Source organism: Heterodontus francisci, unplaced genomic scaffold (genome assembly GCF_036365525.1).
Source record: "Heterodontus francisci isolate sHetFra1 unplaced genomic scaffold, sHetFra1.hap1 HAP1_SCAFFOLD_121, whole genome shotgun sequence".
NCBI lineage: Eukaryota > Metazoa > Chordata > Chondrichthyes > Heterodontiformes > Heterodontidae > Heterodontus > Heterodontus francisci.
In genome coordinates this window covers 1,759,797-1,772,099 of record NW_027140425.1, presented here as the reverse complement: position 1 = coordinate 1,772,099, position 12,303 = coordinate 1,759,797, and the positions used below count along the sequence as shown (strand labels likewise).

At 44.6% G+C, this 12,303-nt stretch overlaps 1 non-coding gene across 1 annotated transcript; it reads left to right on the top strand.

Annotated features, from left to right (window-relative positions):
- Nucleotides 1-3,639: 3,639 nt before the first annotated feature.
- Nucleotides 3,640-3,713, top strand: trnat-agu (transfer RNA threonine (anticodon AGU)). The gene has a single exon. It is a non-coding gene; the product is annotated as a tRNA-Thr (tRNA).
- Nucleotides 3,714-12,303: the final 8,590 nt, after the last annotated feature.

Below are 12,303 nucleotides of genomic sequence, written 5' to 3'. Positions count from 1 at the left end.
CAGCACCCTCCTTGAGAGGAGAGAAGCATCAACAACTTATGCAATTCAAGAAAAGCAGCTGAACAGCTTCCACCTCCGCTGTCTCAGATGGATATTGGGCATCTCCTGGCAGGACAGAGTGCCGAATGCAGAAGTACACCAGCGTGCAGGGATCTGCAGCATGTTTGCCCTCTTGAGTCAGCGGTGACTCTGTTGACTGGGTCATGTGTGCTGAATGGATGACGGTCGCTTTGCCAAAGACACACTCTTTGGTGAGCTTGCTATCAGCACGAGAGCAACAGGTCACCCAGGTCCATGATACAAGGACATCTGCAAGCGAGATCTCAAGCAGACTGGGATTGGAGTCGATGCATGGGAAGTCCTTCCTGCTGACTGGAATTCCTGGAGAAAGGCATTCAGGAAGACCATGGGAAAAGCAGAGGACAAAAGAAACGACCAGTTGGGGGCAAAGAGAGCTCAGAGGAAGGAAAAATTATCAGTCGACCTCGGGCCAATGATATTCATCTGTACGAGCTGTGGAAGGGATTGTCACTCACGAGTCGTCCTCTACAGCCACAACAAACGATGCTTAATACAGAAGTGACGTGCACCCCGGGCGTAGCCCATCGTCTTCTGAGACGGACGATTGCCTATTACTACTACAACTACAGCTACAACTACAAGAGCGGGTCATGAGGCTGGGAACTCTGTGGCGACTAACTCATCTCTTGACTCGCCAAAGCCTGCCCACTACCTACAAGGCACAAGTCAGAAATGTGATGGAATACTCATGCCTGGATGAGTGCAGCTCCAACAACACTCAAGAGATTGACACCATCAGGTCAAAGCAGCCCACTTGATTGGCACCCCATCCACCACCTTAAACATGCATTCCCTCTAGCACCAGTGCAGAGTGGCAGCAGTGTGTAACATTTACAAGATGAACTGCAGCAACTTGCCAAGCCTCCTTCAACAGCACCTTCCAACCCACAAACACTACCACCTAGAAGTATAAAGGCAGCAGACGCATGTGAACATTACCACCTTCAAGTTCCCCTCCAAGTCACACACCATCCTGACTTGGCACTAGACCGCCATTCCTTCACTGTTGCAGGGTCAAAAACCAGGAACACCCTCCCAAAAAGCACTGTGGAGGTGCCAGAAGATTGAACAGTGGCAAATGTGACTTGCTATTTCAACAAAGGGTGTAAGGACAATCCAGGTAACTGCAGGCCAGTTAGATTAACAGCAGTGGTGAGTAAGGTTTTCGGAACAATAATTAGGGAAAAAAATCAACAGTCACTTGGAGAGATTTGAGTTAATTGAGGAGAGTGAGCATGGATTTATAAATGGGAGTTCATGCTTGACTAACTGCATTTTTTGATGAACTAACAGGAAGATGATGCAGCGAATGTTGTTGATATGGATTTTAAGAAAGGATGGATGGATGGATTAAGAATGGATGAGAAGGGGATTGAGTTTAAGAGCCGCGAGGCTATGCTGCAGCTCTATAAAGCCCTGGTTAGACTACACTTGGAATATTGTGTTCAGTTCTGGTCGCCTCATTATAGGAAGGATGTGGAAGCTTGAGAGAGGGTGCAGAGGAGATTTACCAGGATGCTGCCTGGACTGGAGGGCATGTCTTATGAAGAAAGGTTGAGGGAGCTCGGGCTTTTCTCATTGAAGCGAAGAAGGATGAGAGGTGACTTGATAGAGGTGTACCACTTGATGAGAGGCATAGATAGAGTGGATCGCCAGAGACTTTTTCGCAGGGCGGAAAGGGCTATCACCAGGGGGCATAATTTTAAGGTGATTGGCGGAAGGTTTAGGGGAGATGTCAGAGGTAGGTTCTTTACACAGAGAGTGGTGGGTGCGTGGAATGCACTGCCAGCGGTGGTAGAAGAAGCAGATACATTAGGGGCATTTAAGCGACTCTTGGATAGGTACATAGATTATGGTAAAATGAAGGGCATGTAGGTAGTTTGATCTTAGAGTAGGTTAAAGAGTCGGCACATCATCGTGGGCCGACGGGCCTGTACTGTGCTGTACTGTTCTAAGGTACCACATAAAAGGGTGGTTAACAAAAGTGAGGTTCATGCAATAGGAGACTCCCTGTCCAATTGGATAGAAAATTGCCTTAAGGACAGAAAATAGCGAATCATAGTAAACGGTTCTTTGTCAGACTGGAGGATAGTCGACAGTGGATGTTCTCCAATGGTCACTGCGAGAACCACTGCTTTTTCTGCTATATGTAAATGACTAGGATCTTGGAAAATAGAGTAGAATCTCAAAATATGCTGATAACACCAAACCTGGAGGAGTGGTAAATAGTGAGGATGAAATGAACTGCCTGCAACAGGACAGTGATAGGCTAGCAGAATGGGCAGACAGGTGGCAGATAGAATTTAATAGTGACTAGTGTGAGGTGATAGACTTTCGCAGAAGGGATAGGGAGAGGCAATATATACTTAATGACACAGTTCTAAAGAGTGCTAAAAATAAGGCTCTTTATAAATGTCTTGTTGGTCCAGGGGTATGGTTTTCATTTTCGATGTGTAATTGGATAGCATGTGAGAGATCCTGGTTTCAAATCCTGCATGACTCCTACTTCATTTGCATTTTTAGTTGAAGGTCATCGATTGGTTGCAGCCTTACAAAAAGCGGAGTTGACTTTCACACGGAGCCTGTTTGAGGACCAGAGAACTGGATTCAAAGAGCCTGTTGACAAAATTGAAATGAACTAAATGTACAGATTGCCAAGTGTGTGTATGAAGGTGAAGCAGTAACTGAGAGCTGGATCTAAGAACAACAGGACTGGGTTCTGGTATGGAATGGAATTCTTCTGTGTTTCTGTTGTTTGTCTTGGATTAACTCATCGATTTTTTGTTTTTCACTTTGTCGATTTGTTTGAATAATTGTGGATCCTTCTTCAGGGTGTTTTCTTTCACCAGGTCGTTCTGACCTCTGATGATGTTGATCGTAATAAGCTTCAACTCACTGATAGTTTTGAAAGTGAGCAAATTTCCTTTGCTTGAGTCTACAACATGGAACTCAGTCTGACATGTGGATCCATGGGAGGATTTGAAAGCTGCCCCAGCGTTGGAGCATACAGTTGCATCCATCCAATAAGAGACCGAGTAGAAGTGACAGTTCAGTCAGTCGAACATGAGACTTTTAATCTCAGGGTTGTGAGTTTGAGTGCCATTCTGTTTTTCCCTTTTTTTCGGCTTCATTAGCAGAGAGTACAAGGATTGTTTGACGTGAAATTCAACAACAGTATGAGAAAGTCTCACTTTGATTCAGGACTCTTATCTCTCTGCAGCATCTTGCTGCGAAGAATTGAACTTTATCTCATTTCCTTCTCAGCTCAGGGTCAGTGCGGCTCAGTGGGACTTCTGGCTGTCTCCCGCTTCACAATCCATCAGTGCTGAGAAAGCAATGGGGAATATTACTCAGATGTTGTATTCTGTAAACTTTTGGAAAAAATTGAATTATGTATTTACTTCCAAAACATTCATTCTCAGTTCTGGGAAAAATACAGTATATGATCGACTGTATCAGGAAGTGGGAAAAGTTAAAATATGTTGTGACCAGTGGAGAAGTGGGATGAGAATAAATAGTGCCCTTCTCTGCTTTCAACTGCACAAGCCTTTCCAATCTGGCTCTGTAGCTTAGTTGGTTACAGCACCTGTCAAGTAAACAGGAGATCCTGGGTTCAACTCCCAGCAGAGCCTTATTGCACATTTGCAGTGTGCTTTAGAAGCTTCCTGATCTTTCATTTATATTTCTGTCTTGTGAAATTTGACTTCGAATTCAAATTACATAATGAATTTCAGTCACAGGAGAAAACAGCCTTTGTGAACGATGTGAGTTTGGAATGGCTGTTCCTCCTTGTACAGAAATTCAGTGCTGATACGCCAAAGGCAACTTCTTTGATAGAAGTTTGTTCACAGTGACATTCAACCTGGAAAACAGCTCGACAGTAATCTCACTGAAGGAAAGTGTGACTGCGTTGTATGTTTCAGAGTGTTTGTGTCGTTATGTGTTGCTTTCAACCGTGACTGGGACATGACGCAAGTGGGAGGGTTGATCCGAGGTTTGGAATATTTGTCAGTCAGGAACAAGAAAAATCAAAGGAAGCAAATAAGAAAACCTATGTCTCATGTGGTTACCGACAGACGGTGAGAAAATATTAAACTTTGTTCTATTCAATACAGCTGTGTGAACTTTGACCTGTTCTACCTTTTTATAAACAGTATTTGAAGGGTCTCGGTAACAGTATTCAGTGTTGATGAGAGTGGGGTCTGGGTGAGCATCTGCTGAGTGTGACAGGGTCAGGACTGGATGCAGGAAGTTCTCTGACAGTCTCTCTCTCTCTCTCTCTCTCTCTCTCTCTCTGATGGGTTGAGTTGATTTTCAACTGGCAGCTGTTGGTGTTTCAATAAAAGAAAGAAGTTCCCTCCACCCAATTTTTTTGAACAGACAGTGTAGTATAAGGATGTAAAGGGTTAATGCTGAAGACAGTGGGATCAACCCCTCCCACTGTCAGAGTGATGATGTAACAGTCACATGAGATGAGGTTTGGAAGAGAGAGCAGCACCAAGGATGCTAGCTTCGGAGGCTTGATGAGTGTGTATATAGTATTGTGTAAATTAGAAAAGAGTTCTTAGTTCTTCCAGCAGGAAATGTGTCCAAAAAATATTGAGAAATTCACACTTTTGTTATTCAGGAGTGGAAACACAGATATTAACTCCAAGTGACAGTTCTGGGTTCATTTAACAAAACAAAAGGTAGAGAATAATATTACTCACTGATTGAAATCTCCCAGTGAGGAGACAGTTAAACAGGTGATCTGTTGGGGCATCATTCGATCCAAGGTTTCGGCAGCATTTAATCTCCCTTTTTGGTGAAATTCTTTGTTATTTGCATCTTTTTTAAAAATCCAGCTTTGATGGGTGGGTGAGAAAACTCAGAAAAACTGAACAGTTCCATCCTTTCTTTTCTTCCTTCTTCCCACCACTTTCTCTTTTCTGTCCCAGATCAATATAATGATGAGAATCCCAATTTAATCTGCTGTTTTATCCATTCCAATCAAAATTCAACATTCCAATCAAATCTATTTGTTATTCCACAGTGTCTCTCCATGTGTTTTATTCTGTTGTATTCTCTCACAGTCTGTTTGATGATCAATGTTACATCTCACTCTCTGTTCTGGTGAAGACCAGAAGCAGTGATATCTGTTTGCACCACCCACCAAGTCGGCCTGAAGCTGTGCCTCACCGATCATGTGGAGTTAGGAACATAGGAACATAGGAGCAGGATTCGGCCATTCAGCCCATCGAGCCTGCCCCACCATTCAATATGATCATGGCTGATCATCCACTTCAATGCCTATTTCCCCACACTTTCCTCATATTCCCTTATGTCATTTGTATTTAGAAATCTGTCAATCTCTGCTTTAAACATACTCAATGACTGAGCTTCCACAGCCCTCTGGGGTAAAGAATTCCAAAGATTCACAACCCTCTGAGTAACAACATTTCTCCTCATCTCTGTCCTAGGTGGTTTCATCCTTATTTTGAAATTGCACCCTCTGGTTCTCGACTCCCCAACCAGGAGAAACATCTTAGCTGCATCTACCCTGACTGTCCTTTAAGTATTTTGTGGGTTTCAATGGGATCACCTCTCATTCTTTGAAACTCTAGAGAATACAGCCCGTTTCCCCAATCTCTCTTCATAGGACATTCGCACCATCCCAGGAACAAGTCTGATGAACCTTTGTTGCACTCCTTCTGTGGCAATAATATCCTTCCTAAGGTAAGGAGACCAAAACTGCACACAGTACTCCAAGTGCGGTCTAAGCAAGGTTCTTTCCTATTGAAGCAAGAATTCACTATTCCTGTACTCAAATCCTCTTGTGATAAAGGCTAACATACCAATAGCCTTCCTAATTGCTTGCTGCACCTGCATGTTAGCTTTCAGTGACTTATTGACATGGACACCCAGATCACCCTTATATTCTGTACCTCAGTTAATAAAGGAAAGGATTCCATATACCAGCTGAACCACCTTATTGACCTGTCCTGCTACTTCAGGGATCAGTGGACATTCACTCCAACGTCTCTCACTTCCTCTACACCATTCAGTGTTCTCCCGTTAATTGTGTATTCCTTTGCCTTTTTTGACGTCTGCTCTCGCTGTTCCCTGCTCTCCGAGTGAACTCTTGCTCCCTCTCTCTCCTGGGCTCTTTATGCTCCACTCTGCTCTCACTGTTTCCTGCTCTCTTAATGTATCAATATTTGTTTGCCTTGTGTTTAATTTAAAATATGGATTAACTGTATTTTACAGTTGTAGGTTTTATTTGGTAGTCCTGTACAAGTTGTGGATTGGTATTTAATATTTAGCTCTGTGAAAACGATTGTGAATGAAAATATAACTTTCAATCTTATACATGGGCTGGTCTGCAAGCTCCAAGTCCTTCATTTTGTAGTAATGGCTTGATACTGTATCTTTCAGTCTTAATCTCTGTGGGATTTTTGAACTGGTATGTAATGCATAACATGGTCTAACGTCTGATGTACATTATGGGATTCATTGGAAATAGGGGCATTCGGCCATTCAGCCCATCGAGCCTCTCCACCATTCAAACAGATTGTGGCTGATCATCTACCTCTATGCCATAATCTATCGATTTATGTCTTGAATATGTTCAATGATTGAGCCTCCACAGCCCTCTGGGATAAAGATTTCCACAGATTTCCCATCCTCTGAGCAAAGAAATTCCTGCTCATCTCAGTCTCAAATGGCCTGCCCTTATTCTGAGACTGTGTCCCCTTGTTCTAGACGCACTAGACAGAGGAAACATCCTATCCATATCTACCCTGTGACACCCTGTAAGAACAAAGAACAAAGAACAAAGAACAAAGATAATTACAGCACAGGAACAGGCCCTTCGGCCCTCCAAGCCTGCGCCGATCCAGATCCTCTCTCTAAACATGTCGCCTATTTTCTAAGGTTCTGTATCTCTTTTCTTCCTGCCCATTCATGTATCTGTCTAGATACATCTTAAAAGAATCCATCGTGCCCGCATCTACCACCTCCGCTGGCAATGCGTTCCAGGTGCCCACCACCCTCTGCACAAAGAACTTTCCACGCATATCCCCCCTAAACTTTTCCCCTTTCACTTTGAACTCGTGTCCTCTAGTAATTGAAACCCCCACTCTGGGAAAAAGCCTCTTGCTATCCATCCTGTCTATACCTCTCATGATTTTGTACACCTCAATCAGGTCCCCCCTCAACCTCCGTCTTTCTAATGAAAATAATCCTAATCTGCTCAACCTCTCTTCATAGCTAGCGCCCTCCATACCTGGCAACATCCTTGTGAACCTCCTCTGCACCCTCTCCAAAGCATCCACATCCTTTTGATAATGTGGCGAACAGAACTGTACGCAGTATTCCAAATGTGGCCGAACCAAAGTCCTATACAACTGTAACATGACCTGCCAACTCTTGTACTCAATGCCCCGTCCGATGAAGGAAAGCATGCCGTATGCCTTCTTGACCACTCTATTTACCTGCGTTGCCACCTTCAGGGAACAGTGGACCTGAACACCCAAATCTCTCTGGACATCAATTTTCCCCAGGACTTTTCCATTTACTGTATAGTTCACTCTTGAATTGGATCTTCCAAAATGCATCACCTCGCATTTGCCCTGATTGAACTCCATCTGCCATTTCTCTGCCCAACTCTCCAATCTATCTATATTCTGCTGTATTCTCTGACAGTCCCCTTCACTATCTGCTACTCCACCAATCTTAGTGTCGTCTGCAAATTTGCTAATCAGTCCACCTATACTTTCCTCCAAATCATTAATGTATATCACAAACAACAGTGGTCCCAGCACGGATCCCTGTGGAACACCACTGGTCACACGTCTCCATTTTGAGAAACTCCCTTCTACTGCTACTCTCTGTCTCCTGTTGCCCAGCCAGTTCTTTATCCATCGAGCTAGTACACCTTGGACCCCAAGCGCCTTCACTTTCTCCATCAGCCTGCCATGGGGAACCTTATCAAACGCCTTACTGAAGTCCATGTATATGACATCGACAGCCCTTCCCTCATCAATCAACTTTGTCACTTCCTCAAAGAATTCTATTAAGTTGGTAAGACATGACCTTCCCTGCACAAAACCATGTTGCCTTTCACTGATGAGCCCATTTTCTTCCAAATGGGAATAGATCCTATCCCTCAGTATCTTCTCCAGCAGCTTCCCTACCACTGACGTCAGGCTCACCGGTCTATAATTACCTGGATTATCCCTGCTACCCTTCTTAAACAAGGGGACAACATTAGCAATTCTCCAGTCCTCCGGGACCTCACCCGTGTTTAAGGATGCTGCAAAGATATATGTTAAGGCCCCAGCTATTTCCTCTCTCGCTTCCCTCAGTAACCTGGGATAGATCCCATCCGGACCTGGGGACTTGTCCACCTTAATGCCCTTTAGAATACCCAACACTTCCTCCCTCCTTATGCCGACTTGACCTAGAGTAATCAAACATCTGTTCCTAACCTCAACATCCGTCATGTCCCTCTCCTCGGTGAATACCGATGCAAAGTACTCGTTTAGAATCTCACCCATTTTCTCTGAGTCCAAGCATAACATTCCTCCTTTGTCCTTTAGTGGGCCAATCCTTTCTCTAGTTACCCTCTTTCTCCTTATATATGAATAAAAGGCTTTGGGATTTTCCTTAACCCTGTTTGCTAAAGATATTTCATGACCCCTTTTAGCCCTCTTAATTCCTCGTTTCAGATTGGTCCTACATTCCCGATATTCTTTCAAAGCTTCGTCTTTCATCAGCCGCCTAGACCTTATGTATGCTTCCTTTTTCCTCTTAGCTAGTCTCACAATTTCACCTGTCATCCATGGTTCCCTAATCTTGCCATTTCTATCCCTCATTTTCACAGGAACATGTCTCTCCTGCACGCTAATCAACCTCTCTTTAAAAGCCTCCCACATATCACATGTGGATTTACCTTCAAACAGCTGCTCCCAATCTACATTTCCCAGCTCCTGCCGAATTTTGGTATAGTTGGCCTTCCCCCAATTTAGCACTCTTCCTTTAGGACCACTCTCTTCTTTGTCCATGAGTATTTTAAAGCTTACGGAATTGTGATCACTATTCCCAAAGTAGTCCCCTACTGAAACTTCAACAACCTGGCCGGGCTCATTCCCCAACACTAGGTCTAGTATGGCCCCTTCCCGAGTTGGACTATTTACATACTGCTCTAGAAAACCCTCCTGGATGCTCCTTACAAATTCTGCTCCATCTGGACCTCTAACACTAAGCGAATCCCAGTCAATGTTGGGAAAATTAAAATCTCCTATCACCACCACCCTGTTGCTCCTACATCTTTCCATAATCTGTTTACATATTTGTACCTCGATCTCACGCTCGCTGTTGGGAGGCCTGTAGTACAGCCCCAACATTGTTACCGCACCCTTCCTATTTCTGAGTTCTGTCCATATTGCCTCACTGCTCGGGTCCTCCATAGTGCCCTCCTTCAGCACAGCTGTGATATCCTCTTTGACCAGTAATGCAACTCCTCCACCCCTTTTACCTCCCTCTCTATCCCGCCTGAAGCATCGATATCCTGGGATATTTAGTTGCCAATCATGCCCTTCCCTCAACCAAGTCTCAGTAATAGCAATAACATCATACTCCCAGGTACCAATCCAAGCCCTAAGTTCGTCTGCCTTACCAACTACACTTCTTGCATTAAAACAAATGCACCTCAGACCACCAGTCCCTTTATATTCATCATCTGCTCCCTGCCTGCTCTTCCCCTTAGTCACACTGACTTCATTATCTAGTTCCTTACAGGCTTTTGTTACTACCTCCTTACTGTCAACTGACCTCAGTTGGTTCCCATCCCCCTGCCACATTAGTTTAAACCCTCCCCAACAGCGTTAGCAAAAGCACCTCCAAGGACATTGGTTCCAGTCCGGCCCAGGTGTAGACCGTCCAATTTGTAATAGTCCCACCTCCCCCAGAACCGGTCCCAATGTCCCAAAAATCTGAACCCCTCCTTCCTGCACCATCTCTCAAGCCACGCATTCATCCTGACTATTCTTTCATTTTTACTCTGACTATCACGTGGCACTGGTAGTAATCCTGAGATTACTACCTTTGAGGTCCTACTTTTTAACTTGGCTCCTAACTCCCTAAACTCTGCTTGTAGGACCTCATCCCGTTTTTTACCTATATCATAAGTGCCTATGTGCACAATGACAACTGGCTGTTCACCCTCCCCCTTTAGAATGTTCTGCAGCCGATCTGAGACGTCCCTGACCCGTGCACCTGGGAGGCAACATACCATTCGGGAGCCTCGTTTTCGACCACAGAACCGCCTATCTACTCCCCTTACAATCGAATCCCCTACGACTATAGCCCTTCCACTCTTTTTCCCGCCCTTCTGAACAGCAGAGCCAGCCACGGTGCCATGGACCTGGCTACTGCTGCCTTCCCCTGGTGAGCCATCTCCCTCAACAGTATCCAAAACGGTATACTTGTTTTGGAGGGAGATGACCGCATGGGAGTCCTGCGCTGCCTTCCTGCTCTTTCTCTGCCTTTTGGTCACCCATTCCCTTTCTCCCTCAGCAATCCTAATCTGCGGTGTGACCAATTCACTAAACGTGCTATCCACTACCTCCTCAGCATCGCGCATGCTCCAAAGTGAGTCCATCCGCAGCTCGAGAGCCGTCATGCGGTCTAACAAGAGCTGCAGCTGGACACACTTCCTGCACGTGAAGGAGCCAGGGTCATCAGCCATGTCCCTGAGTTCCCACATTGAGCAAGAGGAGCATGATACGGGTCTGAGATCTCCTGCCATTTTTAATCTTAAGTTTAAACTCAGTTAAATGAAAAAGGAACGAAAAGTTTTTACCAATCACAATAAAACCAGAGAAATCGAAAAAGCCTTACCTTATAAACACCCCACCGAGTCCTTTTTTTTGGTTAGAGGAGGAGGGCGGGTGGGAGACACTACAAGTGTGGTGTCTCGGGTTCAGAAACCGCCCAAATATATAGTGTATTACTTACCCAGCAGCCCCCTGGCCTCCGCCGAAAAACAAAAGGAAATTAAATTTACTTTCAAACTGACTTTTCCAGCTGCTCACTCGCTCACACGCTGCTCCCGAAAAAGCTGCTGCACTGAAAGGAAAGTTATTTTAAACCGCCCAAATATATAGTGTTTTACTTACCCAGCAGCCCCCTGGCCTCCGCCGAAAAACAAAAGGAAATTAAATTTACTTTCAAACTGACTTTTCCAGCTGCTCACTCGCTCACACGCTGCTCCCGAAAAAGCTGCTGCACTGAAAGGAAAGTTATTTTAAACCGCCCAAATATATAGTGTTTTACTTACCCAGCAGCCCCCTGGCCTCCGCCGAAAAACAAAAGAAAATTAAATTTACTTTCAAACTGACTTTTCCAGCTGCTCACTCGCTCACACGCTGCTCCCGAAAAAGCTGCTGCACTGAAAGGAAAGTTATTTTAAACCGCCCAAATATATAGTGTTTTACTTACCCAGCAGCCCCCTGGCCTCCGCCGAAAAACAAAAGGAAATTAAATTTACTTTCAAACTGACTTTTCCAGCTGCTCACTCGCTCACACGCTGCTCCCGAAAAAGCTGCTGCACTGAAAGGAAAGTTATTTTAAACCGCCCAAATATATAGTGTTTTACTTACCCAGCAGCCCCCTGGCCTCCGCCGAAAAACAAAAGAAAATTAAATTTACTTTCAAACTGACTTTTCCAGCTGCTCACTCGCTCACACGCTGCTCCAGAAAAAGCTGCTGCACTGAAAGGCTTGAAAGTGACTTTGAAAGTTTCAATGAGATCACCTCTCATTCTTCAAAACTCTAGAGAATTTCGGCCCAGTTTCTGCAGTCTCTCATCAGAAGACAACCCCACCATCCCAGGGGATTAGTCTGGTGAATCTCCGTTGCACTCCCTCTATGACAAGTCTATCCTTCCTTAGATAAGGAAACCAAAATTGTACAGAATATTCCAGGTGCGGTCTCATCTAGACTTTATACAATTGAAGCAATACATCTTTACTCATGCATTCAAATCCCCTTTCAATGAAGCCAACATACCAGTTGCCTCTTAATTGCTTTCTGCACCTGCACACTAACTTTTAGTGTCTCATGAACAAGGACACCCAGGTCCCTTTGGACATCGACACTTCCCAGCCTCTTACCATTTAAGAAATACTATGTCTTTCTGTTTATTCTACCAAAGTGGAGAACTTCACACTTATTCACATG